Here is a 14,688-nt window from a genome sequence, read left to right as displayed (position 1 = left end):
ACATGAGAAGTGTGCTAAGCATTATAATGGTTAATAGCATCAACCCTGAGTCCTATGTCAGAATTTTTTGAGGAAATGCATATGAAATTAATATAAAAATTTAACGAGTATGAAATTGGATGGTTAGTTGTATGTGATCTCGTATTAGATAAATCCCTGTTTGTTCATTGTTTGTTGGTTGTCTCATAATTGCTGATGATTAACTATACAGGACCATCTGATCAAAGTTTTCAAAATTTTATTAGATGTTAATGCGGGGAATTCCTGATCAATTTCCTGAATGATTTTATCTGAATGGAGGACAATAAATGATCTATTGGATCACATATTCTTGCTTGTTTGCTTATGATGGTGATGTTAATTTCCCTTCTCCCACTTTATTTTTGACTTCATCACCTTCCATTTCAAAAAATGATGTAAGAAGTATGCAGAGGTGGAACACTTCAGGGAATACCATTTGAGATTTGAAGCTGGAAACTCCAAAATGGAGAAGTGCATCTGCAGGGCTGTAGCCTATGCACCTGTCTCCCAAAAGAACGAATTGCTGAGCCACAGCCAATTATTTGATTATATTCAGATGTATTTTAGGGTGTATTTTGAAGGGTCCTTGAAGCAGTTAGATTGGTTGCTTTTAATCCCAATTAGGAGTCTAAAGATGTTTGTTTTCAGGAAGGTGAACATTTTTTAACAATGATGGATGTTGGGTCGATTAGGACCTTTCCTAAGCAGAATTATATTGAAAAAGCAATACAATAAGTAGGAAAACTGAGACCTTTAACCTCAAGAAAAACAGATTTAGGGTTATTTCAGTGTAAAAAAACCCAATCTATTGAGTGAAAATCTTAGGGGGTGTTTGGTGTTGGGAGATGTGGTAGGGGGCTGTTAGGGTTTGAAATGGGAATGAGAAAATTGAGTCCCTTGACCTCAAGAAAAAATCGATTTGGGGTTTAGAATGGAAATGAGAATAAGAAAGGTAACTCCCAGTCTAACTACTTGATTGGAAAAAATTGTACTTGATTGTGATTCTACTGTAGAATAAGAATGGTCCAATCTCTTTTAAATTTAATTTTGATTTTTTTCTAAAGATTTAAATTTTTTTTCGATTTCAATTCATCGTAAATCAAATGCTTTCAAGGATGTAGACATTCCAATTTCTAAATCGAAAACTTTGTGGATGTTCGGTTTAGAATGGAAATGAGAATAAGAAAGGTGGCTCCCAGTCTAATCACTTGATTGAAAAAAATTGTACTTTAATTGTGATTTACAGTAGAATAGGAATGGTCCAATCCCTTTAAATTTAATTTTGATCTTTTTCTAAAGATTTAAATTTTTATTTCGATTTCAATTCATCATAAATCAAATGCTTCCAAGGATGTAGACATTCCAATTCCTAAACCGAAAACCTCCTGGATGTTCCTTCTACGGTAGATTCCACACATTTCTCCTTTACTCTTGACTTTGCACAATGGTTGGACAGCTGACAAGTTGGTCCTTATCAAGACTATGCCACAAGCCCATTCCGATCTTTCACTGCCACTTGGTATGATGGTATCCCTTGTCCTTGTACTGGATAAGGGGAATAACCTTCGTAGGATTTTCTATGGTCCAAGAATTCCAGGTAGAGATATAAGAAGCATCGTAGTGTTGATACTAGTGAGTTACCCGCACCACGTGACAGGCCGAAATTAAATAATAATAAAAAATATTTAATAATAATATAATAATAATTTAAAAAATAATAATTTTTAGTTAGAATTATATTATTTATCTCTAAAAAAAATTATTTTAGTTCTATTTGTCATTTTTGATAGTATACCACCCTCCAATATAAAATAAATAATGTTATCCGATGTTATGATAATATACATCAACTATAATATATTCGACAACGTTACAAATGGTGGGATCAGATTAGTGTAGACAAAAAAATTAGGGAGTACATTATCAATCTTCATTCGATAGGACCTCTTTACCCAAACTATAAAAAAAAATATATTTTAAAAAAATATTTACAATTTGAAAAAAATATTTAATGAAGATATTATATTATCTTATTTTTAAATTCTTTTTAAATTATTATAATCTATGCTAAGCAACATAAATTTTTAAAAATCCATTGTAGCATTAGATGTACGATTGTATTTTTAGGTCTATGTATTATATTTTAATATAACTTTTTAAGATAAATTTTAAGAATTTATATGTAAATATATAAAATATCTTGATTTGCAATATACAAATGAAAAATATTAAAAAATTAACAAATAAAATGGATTGTATTAATTAAATGACCCTAATTTATCAAAAAAAAATTTTTTAAAGATCTTTAAGATTAAATTTAGGATTCTATATTGAAACATGTAAAAATATTTCAATTATTCTAAAAAATGTTTAAATTATTATGCTAACCAACATTGATTTTTTTTAAAAAAAATTTACTAATCTATAGTAATATTATATAACAATTCTAGAAATATTATTCTGAAAAGAATTATCAATTTTTTTTAATAAATTAATCCAAAGAAAAGGCAACTAGATTTTTTTTCCTACAATTTCCACATAACCTTATTATGGAATGCGTACGTAATAAAGGAATGCATAGAGATTTTATGCATGACAAATGCATAAAACAATCTATGCGCCCACCCCTTTAAATAGCCCACCCCTCTCTCTCCTGAGTCGTCCACTCCATCGATTCCCCCTTACCTCTCACCTCTTAATCTCTCTCTGATTCTCCTTCTTCTTGCTTCTATAGTCGATTGCGGTATTGGATCAACACCGGACGTCCCTCGCAGGTCGGATCCTATGCCATGGGTCGACTTCACCACTTCGGGATGCACACCAAAAAAGAAGGATTCCGATCGTAGAGCCTGTTAGATGTATGTCCTAGAAGTCAATTTTAGCTGATGCATATCATAATTTTAGGATATGATTTTATATTCAATGGACACTCTTAATTTCGTTCATATTGTATGTGTTTATGAATTGTCCAAGAAATTAATAAGATGATGACATATATTCTCAAAGAGTTGAGAATTTGAGGCATATATCATTGATGGTTAATTCCTAAATTGCTCCTGGTCATAAGATCATCATGGGAATGGTGATTGATCCGGACAGACCGATGCATGGAACGCTTCTTTTGGACAGATGAGTCTCAAGTTTGCAGTATAGAAACACTGAAGTGAGAGTGTAGGTGGTCGTTAGAGAACAACTAGCACTAAACATGATCAACACAAAAAGTTACCTGGATGTCTGCTCACTCGTTAATGACATTCTCGATGCTGTAGTAGCGTGATTGGTCCTTTGACATGCGGTGCCACGACTGCTCATAGTGAGGTTGTTGGAGTTTGACTATATAGAAACATAATCTCAATGAGTCTTTGTAGTGGATATTTACGATAGTTGATCCATTGTAGGAGTAGGGTTCGCATCTAGATGGAATCTATTAATCTTAACAAAAAGGAATAGTCTTATGTGATTTATGAGACTAAGTTCAAAAGTCTTTGGCTAAGTAATATGATTGATAGAAAAGAATTTTCATGGATATTCACAATATGAACTTGAGTCGAATAAATCTTATATATGACTGACGATGGGGTTTGACGAGTTATCTATGATATCCATCAAGTTGGAACTCATGATAGAGGGACTATATCATATGATAACTACACTTAGAGGTTTATCACTTTTATTCTGCTGAGTTGCCACTACATACTGCTAGGTCTCATTGGTAGATTGTGAGGGCCCATGAGTATCATCTTGATGATCAATGATCCTTGATGGGCTAGAGTTGAAATTGTTTTAATCCATTGAAAGGAGTTTCGATGATATTATGATGGGGATCATAATATAGCTTACTACCAAACAGAATAGAACCTATAGGGTCACACATAAAGGAGATTTTTAACTGATCAGATGATTGATTTGCGATAATGAATTATAATAGGATTTAATTATCTATATGATTGATAATTAATCCAATGCAAAAGTTGTAATTGTAAAACTTACTAAGTGTTAGTAAGTTGTTGGAGAATTTAATTTGTAATTGGATTGCAATATGGTTCAATATGATTAAGCTATGGGATTTAAATCAGATTTAATTGAATATGATTCAATTTAATTTGATTTGGGTTTGATTGGATTAAACCCTATTGGATAACAGCTTGATTGGATCAAGCCCTATTGATTATGAGATAACCTTATATCCAAAAAATCAATCCCTAGTTTGATGGGGTTTAATCTAACTAATTTTCTAATTGGATTAGGACCTAATTGGATTCCTAATTGGGCTAGGACCTAATTAGTTATTTGGTTATAAGTAATTCTTAAGTTAGTTAGGATTGGTTCAAGAATTAGTTAGGAATTTTATAAGAAACTATATTTCCTTATTTGACTAAAAATTCTCATGAAATCAAATATCCACACCATACAAGGACTCCCTACGCCACACCTAAATTACGTGAATATTCTTCACGCCCCACTCCTCAGGCGCATCTCTTATTTGTGTGAAAAGTTCATGCTTAAAAGAGGCCAGCCCTAGCCTTTTTTACACGCCTAAGAAAAAGGAATTTGACTCCTAACCAAATCCCAACTCCATGCCTATTTAAAGGCTCTTTTCAACGTGGCTTAAGGCTGGGTTTTCACGGCAAAAATCAGAGGGTTATAGCTGATTTTCACGTGAGAAATATCAGGCCTTTCAACATGAGAGCAATTGTTCCACTTTCTAGGCGTGGGTTGTTGGCTGCTTTATGCAAAAAAATCAGATCATGCATGAGAGAGGGAGAGGGTCTTCCTCATGTGCGCAGATTCTTGGAGAAAGAAGAAAGAGTTCCTTCTTGAGCTTGGATTTTAGAGAGGAAAGGTTCCTCTTGAAGCCACTGAAAAAGAAAGAAGAAAAGAATTTCTTCTTTGCCGTAAAAAAGAAAGAAAGAAGAAAGAGTTCCTTCTTAAATTCAGATTTTTGAAGAAGAGAAAAACGTTCTCTCTCATGCGTGGAAGAAAAAAAAAGAAAGAGTTCTTCTCATAATCTCTAGTGTAGAGATCTTCATCCTCCTATTCTTCTTCTTTTTAAGAGTGTCTTGAGAGAAAAGAAGAATTATCCTCAACCGTTAAGATACGATCTCTGTAAAGAGCTGGCACCCAAATGAGATCAAAAGCTTCTGATTAGATCAAGGCCTTATATAGATATGTGTAGAGGTCAGACGCTTGTGCTGCTTCAACGAACCTTCAGAAAATATCCGAGAACATCGCTTTACAGGTGAAGATCGGCTCATGGTGAAGATCCATATTAGAAGATGAAAAGTGAAACAGGTACGCGATCTAATTATGTATTTATTTTTCAGATTAAAAATCAGATCATCTTATTTATCTACATATGAACTAGATCCTTAGATGCCTTCATATGATACATGTATGTTATTGATTAAAATAATTTTAATCTATCATTTTGTTGTATTTTGATTTTGAAAAAGTTTTGAAATCCACATGCATGAGCACCTTAGAAATCCCAATAGAGCCATCGTTCTCTCCATCGTGGAGCCGTTGTTCTCTATGCTATGTATCGGATCAGCACCCACCATCCCTCGTTGGTGCTAGCTTGCTACTAGGTTGTCCGTCTCTAATATCATTTCTTGTGCCATTGCTTTCTCCCTCTCACACTCAACGGGTCATGATTCGATCCTCTTTTTTTTTTCTTTGTTATCTCTCTCCTCATTTCATCCCAACCCTCTCCCTCACCATGGCCCTACTGGCCATAACTCTAACTAAAACCCTCTGCAACCCAATGCTATCCCCACCTCCGTGGATCAAACTCTGAAATCCAACTCTCTCAACCCAAAACCCTAGCCATCTGTGGACCAAACCTTAACCCAAACCCCGATGCTAACCCTAACCCTCTCCACCATCCTATCGATCCAAGACCTAACCCTAGCCCTCCACCGTCTTGACCTCCATCGTCGAAATTCTGACCCCAACCCTAACAGTAATCCTAACCCTTTGTGCACCAAACCCAACTCTAATCCAATTCCAAACCCTAGTGTCAACCCTCACCCTCCCCACCATCATCCCAATCCCCCTAATCTGAACCCTTACCATTTGTGGTTCTTCCCATTGGAAACCCTAGCCTAAACCCTAACACTAACCGTAACTCTAACCCTACTCCACCTCTGTCATCCAAACCCTAACCCTAATCATAACCCAAACCCAATCACTGATGCCAACCCCAACCTTAACTCGAACCCTAGGGCTAACCCGCTGATCCCTAGGGCTAATCCAACCATTGACCTCTAGGGCTAACCCAAATCCTATCAACCGAACCTAACCCTAACCCAGCCATCTATACTAATTAGAACAGAAAACAACCCAAGACCCAAAACCCTATCCGCACATTACCTGATAACCCAACTACCCAAAACTGGAATCCCAAAAACTGAGATCCCAATAACCATTACCCAATAGTTGAATATCCAACAACCCAGATCCTCATATCCAGATCCGCAGACCTAAAATCTCAAAATTTGAGATCCCAATAACCCATTACCTGATAGTCAAATATCCAACAATCTGGATCCTCATATCCAGATCCGCAGGTCGGAATCTATTAGCTTCATTAATAAAACCTGAAATATTCGGTTGAAACTCAAAACCTAAAGTATCTTATTAGATCCGAACCCTAGCCCGAAATCCAAACTAAACTAAGGGATAAGGGTGCTATTAAGCTTCAGTAGTAACCATCCCGATCCCTCTTTTCTTTTTTTCTTTCCCTCACATCGCCGCAGAGAGTTGTTAAAAACACCATCCATGGTGATTTTCAGGAATGAAAGGCCATTGTATGTAGCAACCTTCTAGAATGGTGATTGATAGTGGCCGCATATTTATATTGATCACCATAACCCTATCTCCCACATGATGCAGTATGGGAGTAGGAGGGCTGCCAAATAATGGTGCAACTTCCCATAACTTTGATGGCAAAACATATATGAACCTTACCTCGAGTTGGATCGGAATCCTCCCTTTCTTAGATGATGCATCGAGAGGAATGGATGGCTGCAGCACACTTGCAGCAACCACCCTATATAGCATGATGAGTTCAAAACAAAGGAAAGATCTACATATAAAACTGTAGCTACAATAAAAAAAACTCACTAATAAATCCTATCTTCCACACATGCTTACTGCCTACCATCCGGAGAAGGATATTTATAATGCCCCTCCTCTCATTGATTGTCCACCATCCGATCATATGTTCTGCTTCTTTGATCGAGCAATCCCCTCCATCGATTAGAATAGAGCCACCAATAGGCCTGACTCCCTATCTAAATCCAACTAATAACTCTCAAATGCTGTATTATCTAATAGTTTAAAAACATCATTCCTCCATAGCATTAGCCGAGAGGAATTATTCGGGGATCTCCCCATTTAAAGCCGTCTAATGTTACAATGAATGTCTGGATCTTGTCTCCCATGCACTTAAATGAAAGTCTCTATCACCAAGCAAGTGGATTTAAAGTACATATTTTTTTAAAAATACTAAATATAAGTCTCTACATATTTTTTTATCATTTCTTAAATGGAAGGGGTTCAGCAGCAAAAGAGGACTTTGTAGGCCGTTCAATATATGATATGTGGCATCTTATTTGGTAACACGTGGCATTGTGGATGTACAACACTTATCACTTTGGGAGATCACTGGCTTCTTTTTTAATGTATTTGTATACATTTTTACCTATTTACTCTAACCAGACTGCTATGTTGATTAAAAGCTATTTTAAAATCATAATAAATGATGACTTTACACTAAACAAGTTCCTTAGACATGCCCTCAAATTCCTAAGTCAGATCCTGAAAACTAAAAATGGGTGATTAAATGGAATATTTAGCTCCTATCATCAGATCAAAAAAAATTCCAGCAATCTTAATTTCTCTGGATCATGGTGGCTCTAGAGTGGGGTAAAGAACAAAATCCTTCCAGAAATCCATGTTATTTTTAAAATCTCTCCCATGACTGCTTGCCTTTCCCCGTCTCTCACAGACAGCTTGGGTCCATCAGTCTCATACTGCAGTTTAAAGCTTTGGAGGGTAGGCAAGTATTTTATTCTTAATAGCACATCGCACCTGTATTGATTTTTGAAGTCCTTAAAAATCAAACAGAGTTTATTAGCTTGTGAAAAAATTCTGGTTTGGATACCTTGATGTGGCTTCAATACTTCTTTCAGCTTGAGACTGAACTCCTGGAGGCTTCATCCAGACTCTTACATGTAGGAATTATTAATTGCTGTTTCCTTCCAAAACCGGGAAAAAGAAATGTGGGACAATGAAATTAGACTCTAATAATTTCCTAAGGGTGGTAATGTCTAGGATATGTTGTCACAGTTATTTGAACAAACGGTCATAATCATTCCAACTTCTAGAATCACCAGATCACATGAAAAGATGCTTGTTAAATCTCGGGAGAGATGCAGGATGTTATTATACGACAAAATCTTAACCTTTTCCTCTAAATCCATTGCATAAAAACAGGGAAGATTACGACAGGCAACAAACTGGCGCAGTGGAGGATGTGGTGTCTAGATTCTTATTCTAGAAATGGAGGCAAGAAGCATAATTTCAGGTGAGATATATGTATCTTTTAGTGCATCTAATTGACTAACGTTATCGAAACTTTCGGTGGGCATTTGCCATCCCCTTCCCCTCATAAAAAAAAGACTAATGATATCATAACATATAAAATGTGACACTTCTTAGTTTAACCAATAGGATCCTATGGAGTAGGGAGAAGGGATGATGTGCTTTGGCATTAAAAATAATAGCGGACAAAGCTAGTATTGATGTATTAGTGATGCGAACATAATTGTAAACCTAGTTTGGAAAAAGGCGAATTGTAAACGGTATGATCCAATGAGATGCAGAGATTTTCACAATTAGCTTAAGTTTACTCAACATAATTGTTTATGAATGACAATGACAAAAGAAAATTTGATGATTCTTTTTTGTTTAAAAAAAAAAAAAAAAATCTTAGAAGGCAAATAGGGAGATCTTGCGTGTGCCATGCAAAGATGTAAAGACTTTGAGTCTTCAGATTTGTCCTTTCTTTTGATACGATGATCTCCATGGTATTCTTCTTATAACCACTTTCCTCTTTTCTGTTCTTTTCATTGTAGACATTCTTTCATTATTCAAATAAACTGGGGGAAGCTTTTGCTCCCTCCATTACCCATACAAAATGACATGTAAACTTTTTCCAAATCAAATCTCTTACATACATCCCTAGATACTTAAAACATCCATATCTTTTGTAATCATTCCATTGAGTCTTTCATTTTTATTTATCTATTTATTTATTTAACTCGTATGGATGATTACAACTTTACCCTTTCTCATCCTAGCCTTTTCATAGTCCAAATTGGCGTCCTCGCTAAGACAATCTTTGCCTCCACTTCACATCGAATGACATCCTCATCATTTTTCAACGTTTATCTTCAATTAGTTTCAACTGCTTTGCCTTCAGCATCCTCATGCTACTTCATTTTTTTTTTTTTTTTTTTGGAGAAAGTACTTATCCTACTTCATTGACCTGAGAATTTTGTATAAGAAGCACGGACATTGATTGGCAAAATAAACTGATTAATTCGGTATCATGCCTTTCTGAGGGCAAAGTTTATGAAAACCCCCAACCCCACTTATTGTTATTTTTCTACAAACAGTTATTTATTGACTTGACGTCAAATGAGCTCAAAATAAACATCTACGTTCCCCTGATCACTCCCTAGTGCATGAGCCTGGTCTACTATTATCTAATTTCAATCAAAAGCAAAATGTTCTTCCATCTAATTTCCAAATTATTTAGTATTTTATAACGAGTAGTGTTGCGGTTAAGGGTCAAGGGGTCAGATAGCTCGGATAGTTGGATTGACTCCGTGTCCACATACGTAAGGTATTGTCCGCTTAACTTTGACCATCTTTGGGCTCTAGTAGGCTTTGATCATTTGGAACCTCACGATTTTGCCTTTTAAAAGATGTCTTAAATGGGAGAGAAGGTTCCAATCTATATAAATCATACTTCTTCTTGATTCATAATCGATGTAGAGACGTTCCTACAGACGGCATCAATGTTGCGGTTAAGGATCAAGAGGTCGGAATAGTTCGAATGGCTCAGTTGACTCCGCAACCGCATACATGAGGTATTGTTTGCTTTGGCTCGGATCATCTTTGGGTTTCAATGGATATTGGCCATTTGGTACCTCATGGTTTTACTTTTTAAAAGACACCTTATGTGGGAAAGAATGTTCCGATCCATATAAATCATATTCTCTTTTGATGACGTGGGACTAAAAATGCTACCCTTTCACAATAAATAGTTTATCAACAATTTTTAGAGGTATGAGATTTCGCATAATTTATTTACTTGCTAATATTCATGGTCGACTTCTAAGGGACCCGCAAACATTAAACCATATTAAAGAACCAAGCAACTATTTGTCTTTTGTCCATGAGCTTGAATAGATCCACATACCAAAGTGCTGGTTATGTCATTGATTATGACATGAAATATATATAAATAAACAAAATTTACCAAATAATCAATTGGTAAATGAATATAAATTGGTTGGACCATGAATTTATGCTTCACTACATGCATGTTCATATGGATGATGGCCACTATATCGGTATTGACAAGCACCAAAGATAGCAAGTTGGAAGTCCTCCAATATATAAACACTCACGCCCCTGTCACTGATTAATCTTTGAAGTCATCACGCCATGCACTATATCCAATGTTTCAAGCCCTTTCCCAGCCCTCTGTCCACAATCTCCACAAATGTTACCATCATGAGTCATGACCCCTAAAACGTTATAACATGGAGGTCGCTTTCTTCCGGTCTTCTCAAGAGACTTGATCAGTGGCACATGCTTCCCTCCTAGCTTGGTGGGCCTGGCAACATCATCACCCTAGCCACTAGAGGGTCCATCCCTTTACTTTTTCCTATCTTCTTTTCATCATCCCATGAATTCATCCAGATGGCAAATTATTCCAGAGGGGCCCTACTGTTGGGCATTGCCTCAGCCATGAGATGATCTCTTTATACCAAAACATGCTATTTGGTTGACAATGATTTGCACTGGTTATACTCGGTGAAGTGTTTTGAGATGAATCCCACTTCTAGAGAGGCTAGTTCTACTGCTGTTTCCACGTCCAAGATAGCAAATTACCTAATTTCTTGATCGGCTCGAAGATACTATAGTCCGCTGAGTTAGAGACTCATTGTTGAAGAGACCTAGCTCGATGCGAACCTACTTGGTAAGTGGGCTAAATGACGAACAAAATTGTAAGATTTATGGGACATGAGAAGCATGGACCTACCTTCACCAGATTTAGCACCTGATGAGCATCCAATGTTACCAAAAATTTTTAAAATCTATACCGACTTCATTTATTTTCTTGATCTTCATGGAAGTGTGTTGTCAAAAACTATCCTTCCATTTTATTTGTTGTCAAAGGTTATGTTATCTTTATAATCATTCTATGCAATGTTAAAACCTTTAAGATGACCTAATGGAATTATACTTGGAAGACATGGCTTTTCAGCAAATAGCTGGATGTATTGAAGGTTGCTATGTAATTGTGTGTGTGTGTTGATACAGAAGAAGAAGAAGAAGAACCAAAAGAAGTTGAAGAAGAAGAAACCAAATATGCTAACCTGGGAGTCATTATCAATTTGCAACACCACTTGTGGATCTTTCATGATACAAGAAATATCATTGTATTTTGACGAGCAATAAAATGTTACATTCTTTAACTCATTCTTTCCTCCTACCTTCTGAAGGTCTCCAAGTCGATTATAAGGGATGCCACACATATGATGAACAAGTACATAAGATATATATACTTTTTAATTTTCTTCATTTAATATTTCATAGAACCATCCATTCTAATGAATCTTGCTGCGTGGCTCTTCTCTTTTAGTTCTACGCCTCCCTTTTAATCAAAAATTAAAAAGAAAAAAACATTCTTCAAGATCCAACCTAAGAACAACATGGAGGAACAAAATAAGAAGTGGGATTCAACAAGATAAATTCTTACAGTATCAAATGTCAATGGCACGCTAATCATATAGAAACCAATCAAGATTAAAAAAAAAAAAAAAATTCGTACATCCTATTCTTTTACATCAAACACTAGGAAGATTCCTTTTTTTTCCTTTTCTCCATTTTCAACTCATCTTGTCCTTATTATCAGTTTAAGCAAGACGAGAAAGATGGATTCTCCAAGAAGACGACACGTGGGATGTTAGGGGTCAATCAATCAATGAATCAGTTCATTCAAACTGATGACTCATCATCCATTCCATGGCCATTAATTATTGGAGTTCACCAGAAAAAAAAAAAAAAAAGGAGAATAATTCATTAGTTCTTTTTCAATGTTCAGATAGTCCAATAGAACAGTTTCATGCCCCTGAATTCATGCCACCTCGTTGATTTGGTTCGTCTCAAATGCCGACCGCATTCATTTGATTAAGACCTCCTCTCCATGGGCATCCAAAAAAAAAAAAAAAAATGCTGAAGGGCCAACGCAATTACCAAACATTTTTTTATACACAGCTAGCTTGTCTTGTAGCATTATAAAATGACTGCAGTTTAGGCTCTCTACAAATTCCACTTCAAATGCTTGTCGCAAACAGCAGATTTTTAAATTTAAAAATAATTGTATTATCTAATTTAATGCTGTTTAATATATGATATAGTACAAGCTTAATCCTATAATATATGTTTGAAAATAATTATATAATGCAAGCTTACAACATGTGTTTTTCTTGGTTAGTCCTGTAATAAGGTGTTATATTGCCGTTTGCAAATATCACCCTCTGGAAATAAAGATTTAACATGCATCCTTGAGAAAGTTGATGCTTTGTGTTATAATCTCCTCTTGAATGAGACCACTAATGGTAGTTGTATCCATTCCCTAAGGCCATAAAAAAGTTACTTGTGCTCAAAAAACCTTTCAATGGGCACAATGACTCGTTTGGATTTGCTTCATTGTCTTTTTCTCAATGATCCCTGTGGGCTCCAATGTAAGATCCTGACAGTGAGAAAACATTTTCATCACTAAACTGCTTGTTTACAATTTCTCAACGCACAGATATACTCCTTTGCCATTTTAAATTCTTGAATTGTTATCGATGCTTCCTATGTTCACACATCTTAAACTTCGATTGATTGGCATTTATATTTTTTTACTGTTTTGTAGTGGGTTTTGATAGTGGCTTCTGCAATAACATTTTGTTTTTCTAGTTTTAGTCATGGTTCGATGGCTAGACTATTATAGTTATTGTATGTGACTAGAATCGTTCCTAATAAAATACACATTTAACTATCATCACAATTGTCGACCTCAAGGGTTTATAAAGCCAATAAGGAAATCCAAGAGACAATCACTCTACAATTATGAGAAGGTGAAGAGCAGGAATTTTTTATGGTACAACCATTAACAGGACAACAAAAACTCCTCCATTGTTGGTGTTTCTGATAGTTCAATCCAATACATAAGACATCGAAGGTCTGACAAACTCTATCTCGAGCATCTCATCTCAAGAACTTCAGTAGTCTGAAAATAATAGCATAAAAATTTTGAAATAATCTTATCAGTAGAGATGGCAATGGGTCGGATATATATTGGATCAGCCAATATCCACATCCGTCCTGTAATTAAAAATCACATACTCCTACTTGTTTTAGGTTGGGTCAAGTAGAGGTGCGGGCTGGATCGGATAGGATAAATAAAAAGGGTTAGGCCAGACTGGATAAAGATTTCATTATGTAAGATATTATAAAATAATTATAATTTTTAAAAAAGAAATGTGGATTAAAGTTATATGGGATAGGATTTGGGATGGGACATACCATTACTCATTCAATCCAAATTCACTTCGAATATTTTTTTAGAACCCACATTTCCTTGAGATTCTATTTGGATCGGATAAAACCCATCCCATTTGAATTAGATCGAATCGGATATCTGATAGATCGACTAAAATTGCCATTCCTAATTCAGGCTTATAGCATCTATCTTCTTATCAAACTAAGAAACTTTATAACCTCTAAATAATTGAGATAAGGCAAACACCTATCAAACTTTATGATCTTCTATTTCAATTTGTTTAGATGTATATATGTTGCTAAGCATAAAAAGAGTATGGATAATTAGTGATATGTCATATAAATCAGCCTCTCTATTATTGATTGACACATGGTCAGTAAGTCTATAAAAATTTGAATTTTGGATAGTTACAACTTTATAATTAACAGGAAGCTAAAAGCGGAAAGATAATTATGATAGATTTAAATCTAAATAAAGAAGGGAGGTGATGGCTCATAATGAGGGAATGATGTCTCATCCTTTGATTTTCACCTTCAACTATAATGGATTTTTGCTCCACACCTATATAAACAAACAGGGTCCAGAGATCCAAAAAGAGAGACTGTGAGAGGGAGAGACTTCCATAACTCAAAACTCTCATTGTGAGAAGCTCATAAACCTTCATTCATCATATTCTGTTCTTTCTTTCTTATAATTTCGTAGCTCATCAAAAGATCGAGCTCATAAAAAAACTTATCTTAGAAGGCCTAGAAGACTGAGTTCATCAGAAGACTAAGAAGGCTGAGCTCATCAAAAGGTCGAGCTCATCAGAA

The sequence above is a fragment of the Elaeis guineensis genome, chromosome 9 (assembly GCF_000442705.2).
Source record: "Elaeis guineensis isolate ETL-2024a chromosome 9, EG11, whole genome shotgun sequence".
Lineage (NCBI taxonomy): Eukaryota > Viridiplantae > Streptophyta > Magnoliopsida > Arecales > Arecaceae > Elaeis > Elaeis guineensis.
This window is presented reverse-complemented; position numbering follows the sequence as displayed.